This window comes from Etheostoma spectabile, chromosome 12, assembly GCF_008692095.1.
Source record: "Etheostoma spectabile isolate EspeVRDwgs_2016 chromosome 12, UIUC_Espe_1.0, whole genome shotgun sequence".
Lineage (NCBI taxonomy): Eukaryota > Metazoa > Chordata > Actinopteri > Perciformes > Percidae > Etheostoma > Etheostoma spectabile.
The window spans coordinates 23,878,901-23,902,890 of NC_045744.1; the positions used below are offsets into that span (position 1 = coordinate 23,878,901).

Below are 23,990 nucleotides of genomic sequence, written 5' to 3' on the forward strand. Positions count from 1 at the left end.
ACTGTTTTTACTTGTGTGTTTATCTGTTTAACTGATTTTGTGTAAAGCACTTTGAATTGCCTTGTTGCTGAAATGTGCTATACAAATAAAGCTGCCTTGCCTTGCCTTGCCTTACAGTCGATACCCCTGAAAACAGCAGCGCGTGGTGATCTTTTACAGCTGGGAGATAGGAGTGTTTTGTATAGCCTAACATTAGCGCACTGCTAATTCACTGGTATTAGCTTCCTTTTGCCAGCGCTAAAGTTAGCGGTTAGAATTATAATTCCATTAGAAAGGTAACAAGCTACACTTATGCTTTACGCTATTAAATTAACTGAAAACATTACACAATCATTTATGTTTTTATTTAAATGGAAATTCTGATAGAACATTAGCCAAAAGGTGTCCTAGCACGGTTTCAGTTCCAGTAACTGGTCAACAAGTCATTTCTTTGGGTCTCAGTTCAACCCAACCAAAAAGATTATTTCTGAAACATTTTTGTTGTTCTAGTAAAATTCCAATCTGCTGAGAGCATTCACCACAATGTACATACTAGAGGAAAAGAAGAATATAGGTTTTAACGGACTGGGGGTCCAGATACTTGCACGCTGTGACCTTTTACACATTTCATTTGACTTCAACTATAGAGCTCTTTCAATTTCTTGTTATTTCATTTTTATTAGTGCCAGCACCTGGTCGCTGGCCCAGCTACAAACGACTGAGAAAACGCGTTTGGGTTCCCATTTCAACACAGCCACATGAAATAACAAAAGAAGACATTTTCAACCCCCCCCACCCACCTAACTAGAACATAAACACACTCATCCTGTGCATGCAAGAAAGATGAACATGTTCAAAAGAGATTTGGAGAAGCCCTTTGAAAACAAACAGCTTTGAAGCGAAGAAATTCTAACTTGCTTTTCCTGCCTGGACTCATGTCTTTGTCGAGCACCTTCCTGCTTGTCAGGCGGAATATTTTTATCCAGGTGACGCGATTTTAATATCGGTCAGCTGCGGGGCACAGGTGTGTTTGAGGTTAGAGAAGTTTGCCCCTATGGATCCTAAACCACGTGGGATTATCCAGATAAAGAAAGGGACTGAGAAAACCGTTGCCAAACCAACCTTTGATGTGGTTTGTGGAGCTGTTTGAAGGCCTACAGCAGGTTTGCAGGTGAGAAGGTACCAGCAGATTGTTGCTATAAAGAGTCCACTAACCATGGATGACTAAAAGTAAAACGACTAAAATTCTTTTTTGAATGACGAGGCACTTTGAAGCAAATGTTTTTGGTTTAGTGCACAAAGCGACTGTGAATCCCACAAGCCCAGGCTGTAATCTCAGTTATGCTTGCTGGGCAGCTTCCTTGTTTTCTCGTCACTAAGTCAAACTTGCAGCATCCACAGAAAAAGGCAATGGGGTTTTGTCTGCCGGTCCGTGACCTAAAAAGGCACTAGTTAGTTTTTTTGTTTAAAAGGGAGAGACTAGAATATTTTAGCCCCATTTGCTTTTTTATTTTACCATTCGGAGTTGATGCCTCTATGGACGTCTGTCAGTGGGATATTGTAGAACCTGTGGATGTGTTGCAATGAAACTTTGTGGACAGATCAGATACGGATCAATAACTGACTGATTAGACTCTGCCCCCACTGTACCACTGAGCACCTCACAAACACAATGACCGACTGCTCCACTATCAACGTGTATCCAAATACACATTTGGAATATCCCCAGCGTTTATGTATTGTCTACTTCTGCTTACAAACACAAAGATTATACTTTCCAGATTCCATGAGGCCAGACCACAGGAAATCCAGCTCTTGATTAAATAAAGCCACATTATTTTCCTGTCCGAGAGCTATTAGTCAAAGGAAGATCAATGCTGGGCTGTCTGCACAATGTACTCCGGAGTCTTTTTTAAATTAAAGTAGTAGAAAAGTTCAAAAAAGGGGTGATACAGCATTTGAACCTATGTGAAAAATCAACGTTGTAACCTTTAAACATGATCACAAAATCTGAGAAAAGGAAAACTGCATGCAGTAAAACGATTTTGTAATTGAGCAAATGTTCTGCCTGTGACTCATTAGTCAGCACAACGTGCATGAGGAGCAATTCGTCACCGTTGCCATCTGAAGCCAACGAGCCAAATCAAACTCACATGAAGAGAGGAATTCTGAAGCCAAAGAAAGAAGTTTGCAGAGACTCTAGAACTTTCTGCAGATCTGCGGCTCAGGATCAATGATGATCTGATTGACGCCTAAGTATCTGGGCTTAGACCGGTTTCCACCACTAAAGACCACTTAGGCCCATAAAGGCCTAACTAAAGCTAAAGTCCACCTGACCTACTTTCTTCTATTTTCTGTGTGTGTGTATATATGTGTGTGTGTGCGTGTGGGTGTGTGTGTGAGAGTGAAAGTCAGCATGTGCACAAGAGAATGTTAGTCGACATTTAAAACATTATTTTTACGAGTCTTTTAAAAAAGTTGTAAAAAAAGTGCATGTACAAAGTTCCATGCATAAGGTGGGCATTGAGGAGGGGTGTGTGTGTGTGTGTGTGGTGTGTGTGTGTGTGTGTGTGTGTGTGTGTGTGTGTGTGTGTGTTACAGGCTGGCAGCTGAGGCCAGAGCCATGTGTTTCCCAGCTGTGGTCGCCTGGCGTTGGCTTTGCAGACTCGGAGCAAAGGGAACGGGTAGAATATAAATACTGTCTTCCCCTTTCTGCCTTTCTTCTGGGACAAACAACAGACGTCTTGTTGTACCAAAAAGGGGCAGTTTTACCCTTAGAAACGCACTGTGAGGTAGCACAAACTAAAGCAGTTTGTGAAACAGGGGAGAAAGTGGAGAAAGTGGGGATTTAGGTTTGGGGTCTTATTTCAATTCTGTTTTATAAGTTTTGAATTGAATTACATCTTAATAAAATCAGCACAACATATTACTAGACCGATTGGAAAATTGGGTTGGACTTCCTGTCACAGTACTAAACTGTTTTCATCCTAGTTGTCTATAGGTAATTACATATCTGAGCAGACATGCGGAGTTCCCCAAGGCTCCATTCTGGGGCCACTTCTTAGTAAGCGTCCATTGGCTCAGATTATGTGAAATGAAATTATTAGCAGCATGTAATCTAGTACAATTGTATCTCATTGATATCAACTTTACTACTTGTTGATGCTTCGAACGGAAAGCTTGATTAAGGTATTGATAACAGGAACACTTCCTACTGCTGCTGCTTCAAATTAAAAGCTTTGCATGGGGTGGGTTTTATTGTGAAGCAGTCACAAGAAAGTCAATCAGGCAACAGTGCTGCAGGTGGCGAGATTTTTTCAGCCTCTCTGCTCAGAGCTTCTGTTATACACTTCCTTTTATTGATCAACACCAGTCAACCATGGTTGAAGTTGTATTATGAAGCAGCTGTAACTTGTAGTTATCAACGTTAGTGACTGTTACTTTAAATCGATGAACATGAAGATGCGGAATTCTTTTTGCAATGACGATTCAATATGAATATTACATGCGGAAATTAAAATTGATGAAAGGTCAGTAAGTATAATAATTTGGCTGAAGATGCAGCTTTCGTCTCAGTCCTCATGCATGACCCAATCAAGATTGTGAAACGTTACAACTCGTCACACACCAATGGTGCACTGGGGTTGTGTAAAACCACCAAGGCTAGCACTACTCTTTTTCCACGTAGAGTTCCAACATCATCTAAATGGATAAGAGTAGTTTAAATTTTCTTCATACCAGGTTTTTTCTTTGTCTCTTTCAGCTGTCTTGAGAAAGTCCAGAATGCCGCTTCCTCTATTCAATAAAAATGAGCTTGTCCTCTCATCAGTCCTCAAAGAATTACAGTTTAAATTTCTGGATGAGCACTATCTCGGACAGATCTGTACTTAAGAATTGAGCTTTGAGCTTCATGTATAGGATCCCTTTGAAGCAGCTTGACCCAGTAAACTTCAGAGATAACCTTGTTTAATCTGGCTCAGTCTGTTTGCTCAGTTCAGTGTGAGAAAGGCCTGATCCTGGGACACGCTTTAACCCCGACAGCTTTTAACTCCCTCTAATGACTGTATAGGCTTTTTTTGGAAATGTGTCAAGTCACTGAGTGCACTCGTAAAGACAATCTAATAATTCTTGTGGCTTGGCTGTTAAATAACTGTGTTAAGTGGCGAAGCAAGGGGGGAATTTGAGGACAATTACTCTGCAGTGCATGGGTGAACACACTGGAAGGGTCTATTTAATCACATGAGGCCATAACCCATATTTCACACAGTCTAATGAGGAAATTGTCCTCAGGAATGCTACATATTTCAAAAGAGAGGTCAGAAGTGATGTCTACTGCCACTAAAACCATTCACGGCATCTTGATACAAGGACATCTCCATACAAGGAACGCATCCTCCATCAAGACATTATCAAGAAAATGTCTTTTTTTGAAGTTGGAGAAGCTAACTACTGAAACAGTTCAACATTAAAAACAATCATGAACATTTCTTGGAATTGTTGCAAGTTGGAGTGCAATGAAGACTACAGTATTTAGTTTTTAAACGTGGCTCAATATTAGAAGATTGGTCCTGTGCTAAATGCTGGATCCATTTGTGGTTTAGGAATCATGTCAACCAGTCAAGCTAAAAGGCATCCCGAGTATAAGCCAGCATCCAAACAAAAACAAACTGTTTATTCAATTCCTCGCATCAGAGAGGGATGACAACGGGCCAGATAACGACTAAATGGCCACTAACGTCGTCGCAGACTTGGATCCAAATTGTTATGTTTCTCTACATTGTGCTTTGATCAAGAGAAGTTATTAGTTGATTTAATGATGAAAGGGACAGGTAAGTACTAAATTGGGGTTTAAATTTGAATAGCTTTTGAATCGGCTTATCGAATTAGACAATTTCACATCAAGGTTTTTTTTGGACTTTGACTGTCTTCAGGTTCCTTCAACAATTAGTTTAGAGGTCACATTTTTTAAGAAGGGGCCCAAAAGTTCTGGGGGAAGGCAATGGGCCCAAAAATAAATTTTATGTTAGGAATTCGTAATTCTTGCCCTTCCCCGCAGAAAAAAACATACTACTGGGTTTTAATTTTAAAAAGGGGGGTTTACCAGACTGGGGTTTTCATTGGCAAACCCAGAATACTTTTTTTAACTGCAAAAAGTCGTTTTTTTTCATTACTTTTAAAAAAAGCACGGGCCAAACTGGTCCCCGGGCCCCCAAAATGGCAGCCTTGCCATAGACAGTGAATGAAATGGACCAAACTTCTCCCACCTACTGTCCAATACTAATATTTTCTACCTAAAAGGACACTGGATTCTGTGCAATTTCATACAGTGCAATATTTACTATTTAACCATTTCATTTTTATTTATTTGTTATTAATACTTTTTGCATAATGTGTATGTAAAGCTATTTTATATATGTATAGTTGCTCTCAGGACTGTGCACCAGGTCCCCCCCCTTTCTCTTTTTTCTGTACTACTTATACTTTATGTTTTTATATTTTATATTTCGTGTCGACACAGTAAAGAGGTGGCTTCATTTGGCATCGTTGCACAGGTACTACACTTGTGTACAATAACAATAACAAAGAGCATGGGCCGAATTTGGCCCCCGGGCCCCAAATCGGCCGCCTTGGTTTAGATGTTCAAATGTTCCGTGATCAGTAACCATGTGAACTTAAAGGTTGGGATTCATTCTCCACCTCAAAAACACAACAATGCCTACATTTCAAAGGTTACGTAGGAATATTTCCACGAGTTCCGAGAGTTATTTGTAGCCTAAACATCAATGAAAACTGTCACTTTTCAATCAAATGTAACCCCCGTTTTTCATCCCAGACATAGTCAATGCTCTTGATCAAAAGCAGTTTGTCAGGAGCCATCTCTGTACATGAGGGGCTCCAACTCGCCGGCCAACTCTGCTTTCCGCGTTTGGGTAATTTCCACTTTACAACTTGTTCTCTTTAACTCTCCAACTTTCTCTCTTGCTGATGCAGAGCTCATTGTCCCAGACCAGACAGACTGATAGTGGAGAGGAGGGAGAGCATGACGGGCAGATGAACATCTTTTCTTTCTCTCTCTTTACAAAGAGCTGTTGCTCATTCAATGCCGGTTTTGTTTGGAGCAACTGAAGCGGTTGGTTGTCTCGACTGCTCACTTACCGATAAAGCCAAGGACTCACTTCTTACTCACTGTAGAAGATAATATAATGAGGCATGTGAGGTATCTGCTGAGTCTGTCAGCAGTAGTCACTACTGAAGGTATTTCAAGAATGGAAATTAATATTGTGTCCTAGTCTAAGCATGTCCAAAGAATGCTTCTAAAAGCTGAATAATACAGGCATATCCCACATGTACTTAATTGGAAAATGCTAAATTCTGGGAAAAAGGTCTCATTCAGAAGACCCTATGCTGACCTTTTTAAGAAGCTGGTTGAAAGAATGAAAGCGGGACGTTGTGTCCGCACAGTCCAACAAGTCAACCACCGGTGGAAAACTCCTGCAAAATCCTTTTTTGTAAGGCTGTATATAAACAGCAATATTGTGGAAAAATTCATTTTCATTAGCCGTGTAAACAACTTGGTCAGAATATTGACTAATAAAAGACAGTTGGTAAAAGAACTTTAAAAAAAAAAGAGAAACATGTCTAAAAAGTGACCAAAAAAAGCATTAAATTTGGGGAAAAACATACAAAATTTTCCAAAAGGCTCAAAAAAAGTCGACAAACGTTAAAAAAGTAAAAGAATCCTTGGGACGAAGACACAAAAAGGGTTAAAAAAAAAACGACCATAACCTCAATTAAAAGGTTTTGCATTTTAAATTTCCAGATCGGCGGGAAGAAAAACACGAGGGTTAAAATTAAATTGAGGTTCGAGGAAAAGTAGAAAGTCTCCCAAACTGGAAATGCTCCATTAAAGTAGCAGAACTAAAGATCCTGAGATACTATATATATATGTCTGGGAACAGAAGTCCAAAGCCAGACTTTGTCTTTCTCTCTTACGCCCAAAGAAACAACAGCTCATAAATATGTAATTGCAAAAAGTTTATCTGGATGCGGCACTTACTCTTAATGGTCTTCATGTCTGCAGAGCGGCAGACATGAAGACCATGTGACCAAGCAGACCAAGACAGTGTGATGTAGCACTGAGTGCCCTGAAGGAGTCCTGGGAGGAGAAGACCTGCAGTCTCACAAGGTAACGGGATCGCATGAGAAGCAGCCAATTACTGGAAATGGATGTTTGGTTTGCCTAGCCTGCACTTGTTGTTATATTATGGTGTGTGTGTGTGTGTGTGTGTGTGTGTGTGTGTGTGTGTGTGTGTGTGTGTGTGTGTGTGTGTGTGTGCGGATGGGGGTTTCCAGGAAGCTGCAGTCAACACAGAGTCTAGGATCAGATAACCCTCCGCCTACCTCTCTGCCAGATCGGATCAGAGACCCAACAGCCTGTGGCGGAGACAAGAACCAATGTCCTGTCAAAGTTAAAATAACAACAGACGGTGAAGAAAGATCTCTTTAGATGAAGCCCGGTCCACTTTAACGTTAAGGTTTGAGCTGTAACAATTCCAAAATGTTGCTGTTCTGAAAAAGGGCAAAAACCGGAATCCTATGTGGACGTGAAAGTGATCCCTCCTGGTGTCTTTGGGTCTAATCTGACCCCTTTCCAATAAGTTTCTATATCAGAAGTTTGGGTTTCTTTCAAACTAATTTTCCAAAAATATAACGTGGATGGTTCCCAGCAACGCTCCTCACAAGAAAAACAATTGGTAAAAGAAAAAAGTGCAAAAATAAGAAAACATAAATTTGGGTGTTTTTTTCCCCTCAATTCTACAGTATCTAAAATAAAAACAGATAAAAGAAGGTTGAAATTTTTTTTTTGAAAAATTACAAAAAAACTTCACAAAAACATTGGAAAAGCAACTAAAAGTGTCCAAAAAAAAGACGATTTGACAAAAACATTGGAAAAGCGACAAAAAAGTGTCAAAAAAAAAGATGACCAAATATTCTAATGGGAAAGGTACAAAGAAAGGATCTAATTTATACTAAAAACAAATACTGAGCTGAATCTGGGCCCAAAAAGACACCGAATCGTTAAAATAAGGTGAACACCTTGTCAGTGTAGATAACTCAAACTGGGTCGGATCCAAATAATAACTGGGTTCCTGGTTTTAATTGACCATTTCAGCAGCGGGGAGCCCCGACGCAGCATGGCATGGGGGGGGATTAGTGTCAGGAGAGATCTCGGACTTAAACCCATTTCACCGGATTTTGAAATACAGTCTCAGCAGCCGCCGACCCCAGAAAACCAGAGGTGATCAGAAAAGTATTGGGTCGGGCTGACATGGGGGGCACATATGGACCCATATCGCATACAGGAAGATGGACCGTTAGTATAAACCGGTCCAATGGTTTCCAGTTTTGTCACACACCCCCGATACGTTTTTAGAATATATAACTGTTAATCTCTTCATTGACATGCATTGAGCCATATTCGTGATCCAAGCACCAAGTGTAGGGGGCTCCATTTCTTTTCTTGCAGATGAGAGTAATAGTCTTTTATGCATGTATTATAACAAAATCAATAATTCCATATTCTTGGGATTTCAGATTTGTTGGATGAAGGTGCAGAAATATCATCTTAGGGTCAAGTGGAGTGACGGTTGTAACGTTAACGCAGTTTCTGTGGACCTTAATTATCTCTTACAAACACGTTTCAGAGGGTAATTTCCGTATTTTTACAAAACAGGGCCTCTTTTTCCCATGCACTTGCGTCTAAATGACTCATATTTGAAACGGGTCCAGTATTGAGTGAGACCGCTGTAACTGGCAGCCATGAACGGGGCTGCGATGTAATGCAAGGGGGCAGATTTTCACCATTAGTTTCCTATAGTGATCCTTTAAACTCGTTATTTACGGTGTTAACGCAAACCCATTTTAACGGCGTCATCTTTTACTCAATGCTATTTCAAAATCCCTTCAATGTTTTTTTCAAATGCTATAAAATTGAATAAGACGCCCCAAAATTAATGAAAGTAGAGATTTGTATTTGCCAAGGAGCGTTGGGTGGAATCAATCATGTTATTTTGGGGAATTAAAAAGAACATTGATGTAGGAAAATGGGTCAATTTGACCCGAGGACAACACAAGGGCAACAGGAGGGTTAGATAATGTTGTTAGATACATGTTAGTGGCAAAAAAGCACTATTAGTGGACAAACTTGAAAGTTACAATTTAAGACAAAATATGTTTGACATATTGTTGACATCCATCGTCTCCGTCATTGAAAAAAAAAACTGAAACCATGGACATTCAAATATTGTTAATTTCGAAAGGTTTTTCTGCCGTAAACTGGATGCAGACATCACACCGGGGCAAGTTTTGGACCGCGATCGGCCAAAAGTTATCATTCACACACATTTTTGGGGTTAAAACATGAAAAAATGCTTCTTGTGTAACAGGATGACTGCATTATATCTGTCATAAGTTTCTTGCATGGGTCGGGATGGGCCATGTTCTGCGGGAACACACATGTACAGGGAGCTGGAGAGAGTGAGAGGTTAGGACGTTTCATAATCCAGAGGAATGTTCAGAGCCTTCCGGCAGGAAGTCAGGACTTTATAAAAAGCCAGAAGTGGAAAAGAAAGACAGAGTGATGGATGGAGGGAGAGAAGGACAAGGATCATGATGCAGGGGGCTGCAAGTGTTGTTCATTTCAGGGCTGACTGGATCAGAACCGGACTCTGTATAAAACAGCTTTTTACAGATATTACATACATTGGGTTACATTTATTAATATATGTTTTAATCAACAGTCACTTTTTGCCAGTAAATATGAAGATTTAGTGTAATTTTTTAGTCTAATTTTTAGCAATGATCTTATATCACGCCGGACAATTTACTGAGAACTTGTAACAGCCATATTTCTTCAAAAGATTTCAGTTTTTTTTAGCTATTGTTGGTGTTCCTTGATTGTTGTTTTTTTGTAGAAAAAAAATAGGAAAAAAATAGTTTTTTTTTGGTCAAAAAGAACACCTGCAACTACATCTGAGTGATTTTAGGAGATTGAACATTTTACGAAATGAAAACAAGACCAAAGACAATTCTGATGCTAATCCTGCAATCCTTAATCCTCAAACTGATGTTTGCAGTCAAAACATGTGTGACAACGTGTGCGAGATCAGCCTCAGTCTCGTCTCAGCTGCCCGACCTCGCCGACCTCGTGGTCCCAATAACGCAGACAGAGACACAAAGGGGTGTTGGTGTGGCATCTAAATCAAGGATTAGCCTACAAACTAAGACAGGAACCTGGAGGACGGGGTTACAGTATGGAGCACTTTGGAGATCAAAAATGTCTTATCTGAAAAGAACTAATTACTCGGTTTCCCGAATGACGATGTCGTCACATAGTCGGCCATGTTGGCCTGCAGCTTCGTCTGAGTCTTGTTAAGTTTCGGTGGTTGTCTTCCAAAATATCTCAGAAAGACATCTGACAGGTTGCATATGCATCCGAAATGATCGGAACTAAGAGATAGATACAGATACAGTATTAGGGGACCACTAAGGTCTATATAAAAGAGACTTCAGATACAGTATTAGGGACCACTTAGGTCTATATAAAAGAGACTTCAGATACAGTATTAGGGGACCACTAAGGTCTATATAAAGAGACTTCAGATACAGTATTAGGGACCACTAAGGTCTATATAAAAGAGACTTCAGATACAGTATTAGGGACCACTAACGTCTACATAAAAGAGACTTCAGATACAGTATTAGGGGACCACTAAGGTCTATATAAAAGAGACTTCAGATACAGTATTAGGGGACCACTAAGGTCTATATAAAAGAGACTTCAGATACAGTATTAGAGGACCAGTAAGGTCTATATAAAAGAGACTTCAGATACAGTATTAGGGGACCACTAGGGTCCATATAAAAAAGAGACTTCGGATACAGTATTAGGGGACCACTAAGGTCTATATGAAAGAGACTCCAGATACAGTATTAGGGGACCAGTAAGGTCTATATAAAAGAGACTTCAGATACAGTATTAGGGACCACTAAGGTCTATATAAAAGAGACTCCAGATACACTATTAGGGGACCACTAAGGTCTTTATAAAAGCATCCAAAGACCACCATGTCATGGGACCTTTAATACATTTTCAAACAAAGTCAACAAATGAACAAAGTTCAAAAGAGTTCAGAAAGAGAGTCGACAAAAGTCCTTTTGTTGAAGTTTCAATGTCTTACGTACTGTTTTACCACCAGGCTGCTGCTTTTAAAATTATACATTTGAACGCATTCACCGCCACAGCCAAAGGAGAAAATTAAGATAAATAGGGTTTCCTGTCTGGGCCTGGGCCTGGAACTACAGGCCTGAGACTTTGTTTGATTTCCCACAGTCGTAGTTGCCCGTCTGCCCCGTATACAGGGGGCTGAGGGCAGTGAAACCAGTTTAAGATGGAGTGCAGCTCCTCTGGCCCCCATCCAGGGAGTCTGCCTCCATGAGAAGGTGTTATTTCAGCAGCAGCGTAAAAAGGCCTCAACAGGCCCGCAGCCAAGCCAAGCTCCAGTTTTAAACATGGACATGACGTGAGAAATACGACACCGACTCCCCATATGGGACTCTGGAAAAGACTGTTTTGGGTGCAGACTTAATTAGAAGTTTCAAGGTAAGAAGGCAAGATTGTAACACTGTCAACTCAAAATATACATATTTGCACTATATGGCCAACAGTATCTGGTGCTTTTTATTGTTTGGGTAAAACTCCATAGTTCCAACTAGGACACATCTTCACGTTACAGCATATCATTTTGTATCATTTTGTAACACATCTTTTTGTTTCCAAGTGACATTGTCCCCAATCACATAGCCAGGTCCATGAAGAACTGGTTTTAAAACATACCTGTTTATCACATGAACTAATGTTTTTTTATTTTATTAACCCAGTTGCTTCCACACAGTGAGGCATGCAGCTTATTAATTAAACGCTGGTCCAACTCGGTGCTTGGTATCGGGCCGATACCCAAAGCCCAGGTATCGTAACGGGACTCAAAAAGTCAGATTGGTGCTTCCCTGCAACTAAATCACTTCCATAACAACCGAGCAACTCCTTTTCGAGGATGTGTGGTTGACAGCTAAGGACTTGAATGAAATTCTTTATTAGGAATAATCCCTTGAGATGTGATCTCGTTTTTGAGGGGGGACTTACGAAGTAAGTGGACCTTGTGTTGTTGGATTTGAACCGAAAAATGAACCATCAAGCTCATTGGCATACGCTATTCGGGGTTCCATATAGTGTTTGCATGCGTAATGTAGTGCTTCTCCAAAATTGTTGTTGTCCTTCATTATTGTGCCATAGTTTCACGGTTTCCCTTTCTTCCTTTTCACGACAACAGGAGTCACTAACAGGTATGAAAAGGAACTCATCATTGTGACTAGCCTAGAAATCTAGACGCACCCTAGTGGCAGCAAATGTATCAGCAGCTAGGGTCGGTCTAGAAACTCTCCGTTGGCCTGGGAGCTGGAAAAACCAAATTCTGGTCGGACCAATCACATCGTGTATAGAGTCGGTGGGCGGGGCTTAACATAAAGACGGCAGAGTTGCAACAGTTGTGGGTGAATTCCCTGCTACTTCAAAACAAAGAAGATGGCCCATCTGTCCAATCGGCGTTGGCCGAGACTCTGGAAGACTTAACCTTCTTAACCCTCGTTTTGTCTTACAGCCGACCTGTACATTTTTGCTTATCTGAGTCAAAATTTCAAATGAAAAACCTTTTATCAACATTTTGGGCGTCTTTTTCAACCTTCTTGTGTCTTTCCCCCAATGTTTTTGTCACTTTTTTTTACGTTTGTTGACTTTTTCTGAGCCTTTTGAAATGTTTGTGTGTTTTTTCCCTATATTTTTAAAGCTTTTTTTTGTCAATTTCTTTCACATTTGTCACTTATTTTTTGACATGTGTCGCACACAAGATCTTTTATCAATTGTTTTTTTCTCCAAATGCTATGAAATTGACAAAACAAAACACCCAAATTCAATGAAAGTAGTGAACTGATTATTTATTTAACTTGTGAGGAGTGTTGTTGGGAACCATCCACGTTACATTTTTGGACAATTTGTTTGAAAGAAACCCAGAAACTTATTTAAAAAGATGTCAAATTTGGCCCAAAGACAACAGGAGGGTCAAATAAAGGAAGATGTGTTTGGAGTTTTGCTGTCCGGATACTGCAAAAATGTATTTGATCAACTAGCTCGTTGCTCTGGTTGGTTGGAGTGTCGTCCTATTGCGTGCAGAGGGAATCTGAAAGACAACCGTTTATCCCGCCCCTCGGATTGAGCCCCGCCAACGTGGCGTTTCCAGAACATCTTGATGTGGGTCTGGCTTGTTAGGCGTGAGAAACTCTTGAACGTACAAAAGCTGCAGACTGAGCGACAACTCGGCTACGCAGTTGTCCAACGAGGGCAACCAGAAGCTGCGGGGCGGCGTCTGCTGCACACAACACGCCAAATCTGCAAGCTGTTCAAATTCCTTTACGTTCCTTGTGGCTGCTCCACAGGTCTCGGGTTTCAGGATTTAAACAAGCAAGCCGGGGGGGGGGGGGGGGGGGGGGGGGGGGACGCTCTGACACAGCAGTGGGACTCCTACACGGGATCCTCGTTAAAACCAAGCCATTGGAACCGGGTAGGGCCATGCTTGTTGTGGTGAGCCTATTAGCGTCTATGATTGTTACTCTTGAGGCTGAGGCGGAGTTTGTTTGTTTGTTTGTTTGTTTGTTTGTTGGTTGGTTTTATTTGGATCCCCATTAGCTTCAGCATCCACTAAAAGCTTTTCTTCCTGGGGTCCTACAATCTTTTCTTTGACAATACTCATAACGTTTCATGACACACACATGCATACATTTGAAAATACAAATCATAAATCTTACAGTTAACACAATTAATACATTGAAATGAAACAAAAGACTGAATAGATTCATCTATTTTAAGAAATGCGATAACAAAAGCCCTATACCAAACTCATTTTATATTAAATATTTAACTCCTTGGAAATAAATATGTCTTAAGTGATTTTTTAAAGCCATACCGAGAGTTGTGTTTGACAGTCGTTGGGAGACAGTAGTGTGTAAAAGTGCGAAAGAATAAGAAGCGTTGGAGGTTTCCCGAGCATTATGGAACCCAGAAGACCAGGTTAACGGGTGCAGCGATCAGATTGTGTTGGACGTATATTTTAATGCCACCTTACCAGCAGTTGCTGCACTTCTTCCGACACATGAGACCAGGACGCCTCACTGGGTCGGTCTCACAGGACCTTATTCCACTTCCTCCATGTAAAAACAACTTGGGTCAGAAATCTTCCTTTCCTAAACAGTTCATACACCAAGATTTGGAACGACATCCCACTTCACATCAGAACACTATCATCCATCACATGTTCCAAAAAGGCACAAACAGCTTCTTCTTAACAGTTACACTTGCACACGTTAATCGCTCATGTGTCGTCCCAGCCTTGTTGCACTGTCTGTATTTGTCTATTCCAGCTGATGTCTTGTATAAATGTCTCATTTATTCCAGTTCCTCCATATAAAAACAACTTTGGTCAGAAATCTTTTTCCTATACATACACCTAGATTTGGAACGACATCCCACATCACATCAGAACACTATCATCCATCACATATTTCAATAAAGGCACAAACAACTCCTTCTTAACAGTTACACTTGCACTTATTAATTGCTCATGTGTTGTCCAAGCCTTTATTTGTCTAGCCTAGCTGATGTCTTGTATAAATGTCTCTGTCCTTATGTTCTGAAACTGTATTGTTGTTTTTTAGTTGTCAAAACCTGCAGAAAACCAGTTTTTAAACCGAGTCAGGCCCATTTATATTGTAATGTAATGTTACTTTTTAACTTTCCTGTATAATAAATATGAATGAATGAGTGAATGAATGACTGAATGTCTGTGTGCCTTGCAGTAGAAGCTCTCGGCGGAGTTGAAGACCTCGTTGCCAATCCTGAGCTCAGACTGCCAAAAGCTGCAGCCGCCGTTAACCGATCAGTGTGCTTATCGTTAGTCTTCCAGAGATTATTTTCAAACAAAATAACTCATAAATGCCACACAGCTCTGCCAATTTAGACGTCTATAATCTAGGATATGGACAAAAAAAAACAAAAAAAAAACAATACACAATATACTGAGACAATACACAGAGTTGAATTGACAAAACTAAAACCCATATTAGGAGCGTTCCAACCAAACGGTCATAAGATTAATGGGTGAAGTGGTGATAGCAGCTTTTCTTCTTGGTAATTACAGAATAATTTTACCTTCACAGGGCCCTAAAAACTCAGTACATACAGTAGGGCTGGGCAATAAATCGATTATATATCGATATCGTGATACAAGATTTGATATTGTCTTAGATTTTGGATATTATTATATCCTAATATGGCATAAGAGTTGTCTACACCATCGATTCCGAGGTGTTGGGTCGAAATTATCTGGATATTTGGTAGGCCCAGGAGGTCGGAAAGCAGTGCCTTTTGAATTTTGGGTTTTGTTTTTGAAATAGTATTGAGTAAAAGTTGACATATTCCAGTCTGTTATTATCCATCAACATCCATTTCTTTAATTTTAGTCTAAATAATTCCTAATTTCTGCTTTTCTAACTCAAACATGAGGTATAACTTCCTATAAATTAGGTTTATTAAACATAAATTCCACAAATAACTGTAAAACTAAAGTTAATAAGTTAGTGTTACGTAGTGTTGAAATGTCAAAAAAAGTGACAAACATTGGGGGGAAAATGATTAAAAACCGGACAAAAGCTCAGGTTTAAAAAAAAAAAAAAAAAAAAAAAAGCGTCAAAAGCTGGAAAAAGTAAAATAAATCAGAAAAAGTGACAAAAACATTGGAAAAACACAAAAGAAATGTTCATTTTCAATTTTGACCTGGAAGGAATAATAGGAATTTATGAGTTGTGGTAATTGGCTTTGTTAAAAATGTCTTCTTCTAAGAGTGAGCAGTGAGTCTTTGCACCATTAATCTGAGTTTTCCAAAGCTTGACGTCAGGCCCCGTGTTGCTCTCGGCTTCTTATCTACGTCTGATGATCGCTGCCGCCGCTCAGTCCACTCACCTCACTGCTACCCACACCTGAGGCCAGGCCGCTCTCTGATTGGTGCACAGGTGAAGCCGAGCACACGCCACGCCCACCAGTTCAAACACAAACAAACCCTGTAACCCCAAACTGTGTGACTCCACTCTGTCAACACACACACACACACACACACCACACACACACACACACACACACAACACACACACACCACACACACACACACACACACACACACACCACACACACACCACACCACCACACACACACACAACACACACACAACACACACACACACACACACACACACACACACACACACACACACACCACGGTCCTGCTGCCTCAGAGCACAGCTGGATATCGGCCAATCAGTGGCACCCACCCACCAGGATTAATCTCCCGTGCTGCCTTCAGGGTCAGTCGGTAAACATGAATGAAACCTGCCTCATCATGTCTGCAACAGCTAGTGTGTTTCAGAATGCCATTTAAGAGTTAAAAAAAAAAAAAATATATATATATATATATATATATATATATATATATATATTATATAACACACACCACACACACACCACAACACACACACACACACACAACACAGTATATTATTTTTTTGGATCCTATTTGGGGTTGTAATGTGGTACATACAAAAGTACTAGGATTTGTTGTAGGACTGGGCAATATATCGATATATTGATGTTGTGATATGAGACTAGATATCGTCTTAGATTTTGGAAATCATAAAATCCTATTATACTGTGTAATATATACATAAATGTGGTCTTTTCCTGGTTTTGAAGGCTGTAATAAGGTTTTTCTGTACTTAGCAGACTGTTCCAGCTGTTCTATTATTTGCCTTGGCTCATTAAATCGACCTTTGTGATGATTATTTGTCAAAAATCTCATTGTGTAGGTAATATTTTGTTAATTGTCAATCTAGCAATATCATCGCAATATTGAAATCAAGGTATGTGGTCAAGAACATCGTGATATTTCATTTTCTTCATATCGCCCAGCCCTAAGTCGTTGTCAACTATTAAATTAATCGCCAACTATTTCAATAGTCGAACTGGCTTGAGTCATTTAAGTGAATAAGTCAAAAATTCTCTAATACCAGCTTCTTAAATGTGAATATGTTCTAGTTTCTTCTCTCCTCTGTGACAGTAAACTGAAGATCTTTGAGTTGTGCAAAACACTGATTTTTCTGACATGTTATGCTGATTAATCAACAATGAAAATAATGTTATTTGCAAACCTACTACGAAGGTTAGCGACTGTAAAAGATCAGTTTTGATACAAATTAGTAAAATACATCCATCCATCTTCATCCAGCCTTGTGCAGCCTTTAAAACCAGTCGGAGCTGGTTGATGTGTCTTGGGAAAGGGAAGTTTGGGGTCCCCTGCTGGAGCTGCTGCCCGAGGCGTTCCCAGGCCAGGTTGGAGATATAATCTCTCCACCTAGTCCTGGTCTTCCACGAGGCCTCCTCCTAGCTGGACGTCCCTCCACCTAGTCCTGGGTCTTCCCCGAGGCCTCCTCCCAGCTGGACGTCCCTCCACCTAGTCCTGGGTCTTCCACGAGGCCTCCTCCCAGCTGGACATGCCTGGACCACCTCCTAGGGACCCCCCCCCCCCCCAGGAGGCATCCTTCCCAGATCCAGAACCACCTCAACTGGCTCCTTTCGACGCAAAGGAGCAGCGGCTCTACTCCGAGCTCCTCTCGGAGGACTGAGCTTCTCACCCGATCTCTAAGGGAGACGCCAGCGCCCCCCCCCCTTGCTGAGGAAACCCATTTCGGCCGCTTGTACCCTGGATGTCGTTCTTTCATGACCAAAATTAGTAAAACGATGTGCCGATTTCACTATACTTATCTTTTCAGGGAGAAAGTGGTTTTGAAATTGCAGATTTTAGACACAGCCAGAGTCAAAAACATTCATATTTCTTAAGCATTATCATCTATGAAATGCAGGGTGACATCCCAATACTCTGCTTACTTGTGGTGGTCCTTATCAATGTAAAGGAGGTCCCTGTGTTTCTATCACGCCAAAGCCTGCACAGGATCCCAATCTGCAGTCAGACTCTATTTCTAGTCCCTGAACGGACTCGGGTGCAGACTGTTTTGGCTGCAGCAGCGCTGTAATTACAGCAGAGAGGAGAAACGTCCTGCTAAAGGACGTGTCACTGTCAACACACTCATGTCTCTATAGTCTGGGACAATGCGCGTTGTTGTATCTTTTCAGCACATTGTATTTAAGTGAGTATGTTGGAAAAACCTCAGATTTCTTCCACTTGGGAAACAAGTTGGGAACTCAATGGCTCACTTTGGGTCGAAAGAAAACTCGTTTGATGTTAAGAGACAGATATCAGTGACTTCTCTCCATGCTCATCCCAGAGATAATGTACTGAAAATAAGACTTTCTTTAAGACCATTGTATGAAAGACTGATTGTGAATATATATATTTTTCATTCTACAACTCAGTTTAGGGCTGAAACCAACGATTATTTTCATCGTTACTTAATCTGTGGATTATTGTCTGGATGAATGGATTAGTTGTTTGGTCTCTGAAATCTCAGGAAATGGATGAGTGTTTCCCAAAAGCCCAAGATGTTTGTTTTGTTTTGTCCACAACTCAAAGATCTTCAGTTTACTTTCACAAGAAACTAGAACATACTCACATGTAATAAGCTGACATCAGAAAAGTTGGACTTTATTTTTTTTTTTACATAGAAATTACTCAAACCAGTTTGATTATCAAAATAGTTGGCAATTAGTCAGATCATCTTTGCCAGTTCCCGTCTCCTTGTTTCCACAGAAGAAAGACGTCAATTTACTGTATACAAGACTCACATTTCACCGCTGAGAGTATGAGGAGCAACAACAGGCGGAAAAACTAAACTTCAGGCAAACAAGAGTGCAGAATTATTCATTTAGAGCCATTTTTCTATGGAAAAAAGTCAAACTTCTCTGATTCCAGCTTGTTAAATGTGAACATGTTCGAGTTTCCTCTGTCCTCTGGGACAGTAAACTGGAGATCTTTTAATAGTGGACAAAACAAGACATTTGAGGACGTCATCGTGGGCTTTCTGGGTATCTCCAAATTTTCCGACATTTTTGAGACCAAACGTGTACTCGTTAAGTCGAGAGAATAATCGACAGATTCATGGACAATGAAGACGATCGGCAGTTGCAGCCCTAGTAACATGGCAGTGAGCAGTAAAATCCCGTTTACTCTCATGTAGGTTCGTTAAGATCTAAAGACCAAAGAAGAACATGGAGCAAGTTCATGTCGTGAGAGAATTCCCCTTTTCAAATATTCCATGTCTGTCTTTGTTCTGCAGTTTAAAAGGTCCTTTAAAAAGGTCCCATGGCATGAAATACGAGGTTTTTTTGACATTAATATGCGTTCCCCCAGTCTGCCTATGACCCCCCAGAGACTAGAAATGGTGATGGGTGTAAACCGTGCCCTGGGTATCCTGCTCTGCCTTTGAGAAAATGAAAGCTCAGATGGGCCGATCTGGAATCTTGCCTCTTATGAGGTCATAAGGGGGAAGGTTACCTCCCCTTTATCTGCTTTGCCTGCCCAGAGAATTTGCCCCCCCACCCCATGAGAGAGAGACATCATAGCTTTCAAACAGCAAGGTGGCAGTTGGTCAAGGCCACACCCCCAGCCTCCACCTTTCCACCTCAAAAGCTACAGACTCTAAGGTCTATATAAAAGAGACTTCAGATACAGTATTAGGGACCACGAAGGTCTATATAAAGAGACTTCAGATACAGTATTAGGGACCACTAAGGTCTATATAAAAGAGACTTCAGATACAGTATTAGGGGACCACTAAGGTCTATATAAAGAGACTTCAGATACAGTATTAGGGACCACTAAGGTCTATATAAAAGAGACTTCAGATACAGTATTAGGGGACCACTAAGGTCTATATAAAGAGACTTCAGATACAGTATTATGGACCACTAAGGTCTATATCTCTCCATTAGTTGATACTGAGCATGAGTGTGTAGTGTGTAATAACAACAGAGTGTAAATTATAATTTCCCCCTAGGAATAAAGAGTATACATTTAATTAAATTAATCATTTAATGAGGTGTTATTTACAGTGCAGTCCCTGAGGGAGTAAACCAGTAATCTGGAGGCTCTAAATGAACTCAAGTCTTTGTCCAGCCACCGTGGGTCCCTCATCTAAACCGTCTTCATTATAAATATGAAACACTCCAGTTTCCTTCCCAAAGTTCAAATTCCTCTCCGCTCAAACCGTCGGCCTCCATCTGCGGCGGCTGGAAGCCGCTTCACTTCCTTGTCAGATGCCTTTTTTTCCTTAAAAGACTGGGCTCTTTGTTTTCAGCTGCGATTAGCTGGCAGATAGAAAAAGGCAAAACCAGGATGATATTTGAGACTATTGTGCGCGCATGCCTGCTCCTGGCACTCACACACATATTCTCTGCACGGTTTCCAGGGGAGAGCTGGGCAGGACGGGCCAGATGTAGCATACACTCGTCATGAGAAGGAGGAAAAAAAAAAACCTTTTAGTGTTTGTTTTATTCAGCCTGAACGCTCTCACCAGCGCCTACGAGCTCAGCGAGTCTTGTGACCTTTGGCCTTTCATACCGCTGACAAGCCTCAGTGGATTTTCAAAATGCAGAGTACCAATGAGAAAGCAGGCAGTCCTTCAACCAGGAAGCTGGGGGTTTTGTTGTTGTTGTTGTTGGTTGTTGTTGTTGTTGTTGTTGTTGTTGTAACTGTTGAGCTGTCTAACCTAGAGCTGAAACTAGTCAAAAGACCCACATAAAAAGGTGGACGTTTTTGGCATTTAAAAAAAAATAAAAAATTATACTTTCAGCGTTTTTCATCGATGTTTTTACAGAGTTGAAGGAGGCGAAAAACATGTTACACCTCTGTGTTTCCTCTATGTTGATTTTGTCATGTGTCAGATATAGGACGGACGCACAATGTAGTCACGGTAGCCTTTTAAATTATCTTGCGGACATAATGCCCCCCCGTTGGCTGCCGCTCACATTGCAATATAACGAGTTCCGTCCAGTTTAACTCCACATGCGGTTGTGTTGATGGAGTTTCTCGTCAAAGCGTTGGCTTTCTTCAGAGTCGGCTGTTAAACCAGCAGCTTCACCCTAAACGTCCCCGAGGTGGGTCCCTTCTAATTGGACAACGCTCAGCTGGTCAGTTGTGTCAGCTCGTCGACCTGATGTCAAACATCTGGAAACATCACAGTCAGTGTAATAGAACATAAATTGGAAATAGTCTATAGATGTCGTCATTGGGGTTTTGGTTCCCCTATGAAGAATTACTTGTGACCTGTTGTTGACCCTCATGTTGTCCTGGGGTCAAATTTGACCCTCCATCTTTATATCAGAAATATGGGAGGTCGAAAATGTCAACAAGGTGACAACACATTAGGGAAAAAAAAGCAATATTTGGAAAAAGTGACAAAAACTACGAAAAAAAAAAAAAACACTGGAAGTAAGCGTCAAAAACTTTGGATAAAAAGGCTAAAGTGTTGAAAAAGTGACAACGAAATAGACAAAGACATTAAGGGGGAAAAAGGATTAAAAATGTTGAAAAAATAAATAAATAAATAACGTAGCACTTTTTTTTGAAAAGCAACAAAAACATTGAGATGGTGACAACAAACGTGGGTTTTTTTCATGTTAAAAGGTCAAGTTACAGTTCTAGTTCCTCAAGAAATACAGTTCAACTGAAAATGTGCCTCATTGTGTGTGACTAGCGGTGAATAAATACGTATGTTTCTGTTTCAGCAAAGAAAACATTCAACGGCGGGGCGGGGGCGGGGGATGGGGGGGGGGGGGGGGGTATTTGCTGCACCTCTACCTGAAGAGGAACCGGTTTTAAATCCCTCTCAGTGCTGTGTGGTTTGATTTTTTTTTACCCAGAGCTGGTTTGTGGGTGAAAACACAGCTTCCTGTTATGACACTTCCTGTTGGGAAGCTCTTGAATTCCCAACAGGAAGAAATAATGTCCGAATGACTCAGGTGTCTCCGCCGTTACCTGGCCGACGTCGTCGCCGAGGTGTGGATCCTGACGTCGTAAATCCACCGCAAAGAATGCTTATGAGCCGTGAGTCACAGCTCAGGGAAGAGTTACACACACTGTACTGTGGCTATTGGATTTTATTATTATTATTATCATCATCCTCATCATGGTTGTTGTGGAAGTTAAACCCACCTGAACCCCCCAGCTGTTGATTTAAACCCACTTAAGATCAATTAGTGTCAAGCTGCTGCAAGTTATTTGATGGCAGAGTTTCTTGACGGAGGGATAACAGCACAGGTAACTGCTTTTCAACAGAAAATGAGGTTTATTGACCATAAATTCCAAAAATAACTGTAAAACTAAAGTTAATAAGTTAGTGTTACGTAGTGTTGAAAATGTCAAAAAAAGCGACAAACATTGATAAAAAGCGTCAACAAAAGTGTTGATTTTCAATTTTGAAGGGAAGACAACACGAGGGTTCATTTAGATTTAGAGATTTTCACAGTAAATGCATATCGGTTCCAAATATCGGTTTCATTAACGACTAATAATCAGTATCGGCCTGGAGAAAAACAGTATCGGTCGATCTCTAGAAAATATAAATCGACTAGTTCGCTTACAGAATGACACGTAATTCTTTTTTTTTTTTTAACAACTTCATTAAACATGCATCAGCTCCAACTGTCCGCTCCAGCCTCATGACGAACATCCCAGAAATTAAAACCCCAAACCCTCCATCTTAATCACACAGCCAATCGATAAAGGGCGCCCTGCTGTCGGCTGGGGGGGGGGGTCACCAGACGCCTCCCGACACCATACCATCACGATACGATATTATCGCGATTCTAAACGTATTTCAATACTCTGCGATATATTGCAATTTATAACCTTTTTTCCAACTTCTAATTTTTCCTAAACTTAAACTTGTCGACATCTGTTTCATCATCTCACTTCAATGTTAGTAATGCAAAATGGGACAAACTGACCAACACATATATAATAAAAAGATCGATACTCGGCGCCCGTGTTTTGATACATTATTACCACTGAAAATATCACGATACTGTGCTGTATCGATTCCCCCCCCCCACTGTCGGTTGGCCGGTCCCAAGTTCTGCAGGGATGGAGGTTCAGACTCCTATAAATAGCTTGTAGGAAACTAGAAAAGAGGTGCGGAAATACCACAGATCCACTGGGACACCGTCCAACCCCCAGTCTGACCAGCACAGGCCCTGTGTGTGTATGTGTGTGTGTGTGTGTGTGTGTGTGTGTGTGTGTAATTATATTTAAATGCACAATTAAACATTGACCTAGAATGAAAAAAAAGGAGGATGTTTGCACAAGGGCTGAGCAAAATTTTGTATTTTATTATTTGCTGTTGGGATGCCCAGGGCTCATTTAAAAAGTATCAATGACATATAAAGATAAAAAAAAGTACAAAAAAATTTTTTATATTTCCCCTTTCTATTTCAACGGAAGTCTAGTAGTGAGTTTGTTTCCCCATTTTCAATAGGTTTTACCCCTTTTTTTACATTTTACAGGAAAGGGGCTATTTAAAAACTGGGCATCGCAGTGATTCCTGCCCCCCTTAGGGCAAGAAAATACCCAAAAAAAGGGTTTTTGATAATTTTTTTTTGTTTAAGGATTAGTTGTTGGTCTCTAAAGAGGAAAGTGTTGACGGCCCCCCAAAAAACCCCAGATGACCCTCAAATGTCTTGTTTGTCCACAAACCAAAGGATAGCCCGTTACCTCCATGGGAAGAGAAAAAAAAAAAACTACAACACATTCAATTAAGAGGGAAATCAGAGATTTACGACTTTTTTTCCCCAAACGATTAACGATTATCAAAACGGTTGAAAACCCAATTTAATGGGGAAAACTA

General features: G+C 40.6%; 1 protein-coding gene and 1 long non-coding RNA gene across 2 annotated transcripts in view; both read right to left on the reverse strand.

Moving 5' to 3' along the window:
• myo10 (myosin X) overlaps positions 1-23,990 on the reverse strand; it is a 153,825-nt gene that overhangs the window by 129,312 nt on the left and 523 nt on the right. The window lies entirely within an intron of this gene.
• On the reverse strand, positions 18,741-23,958 carry LOC116698892 (uncharacterized). Its single transcript, XR_004334322.1, has 3 exons — positions 23,948-23,958; positions 22,833-22,840; positions 18,741-18,791 (listed from the first exon to the last, which is right to left on the reverse strand). It is a non-coding gene; the product is annotated as an uncharacterized LOC116698892 (long non-coding RNA).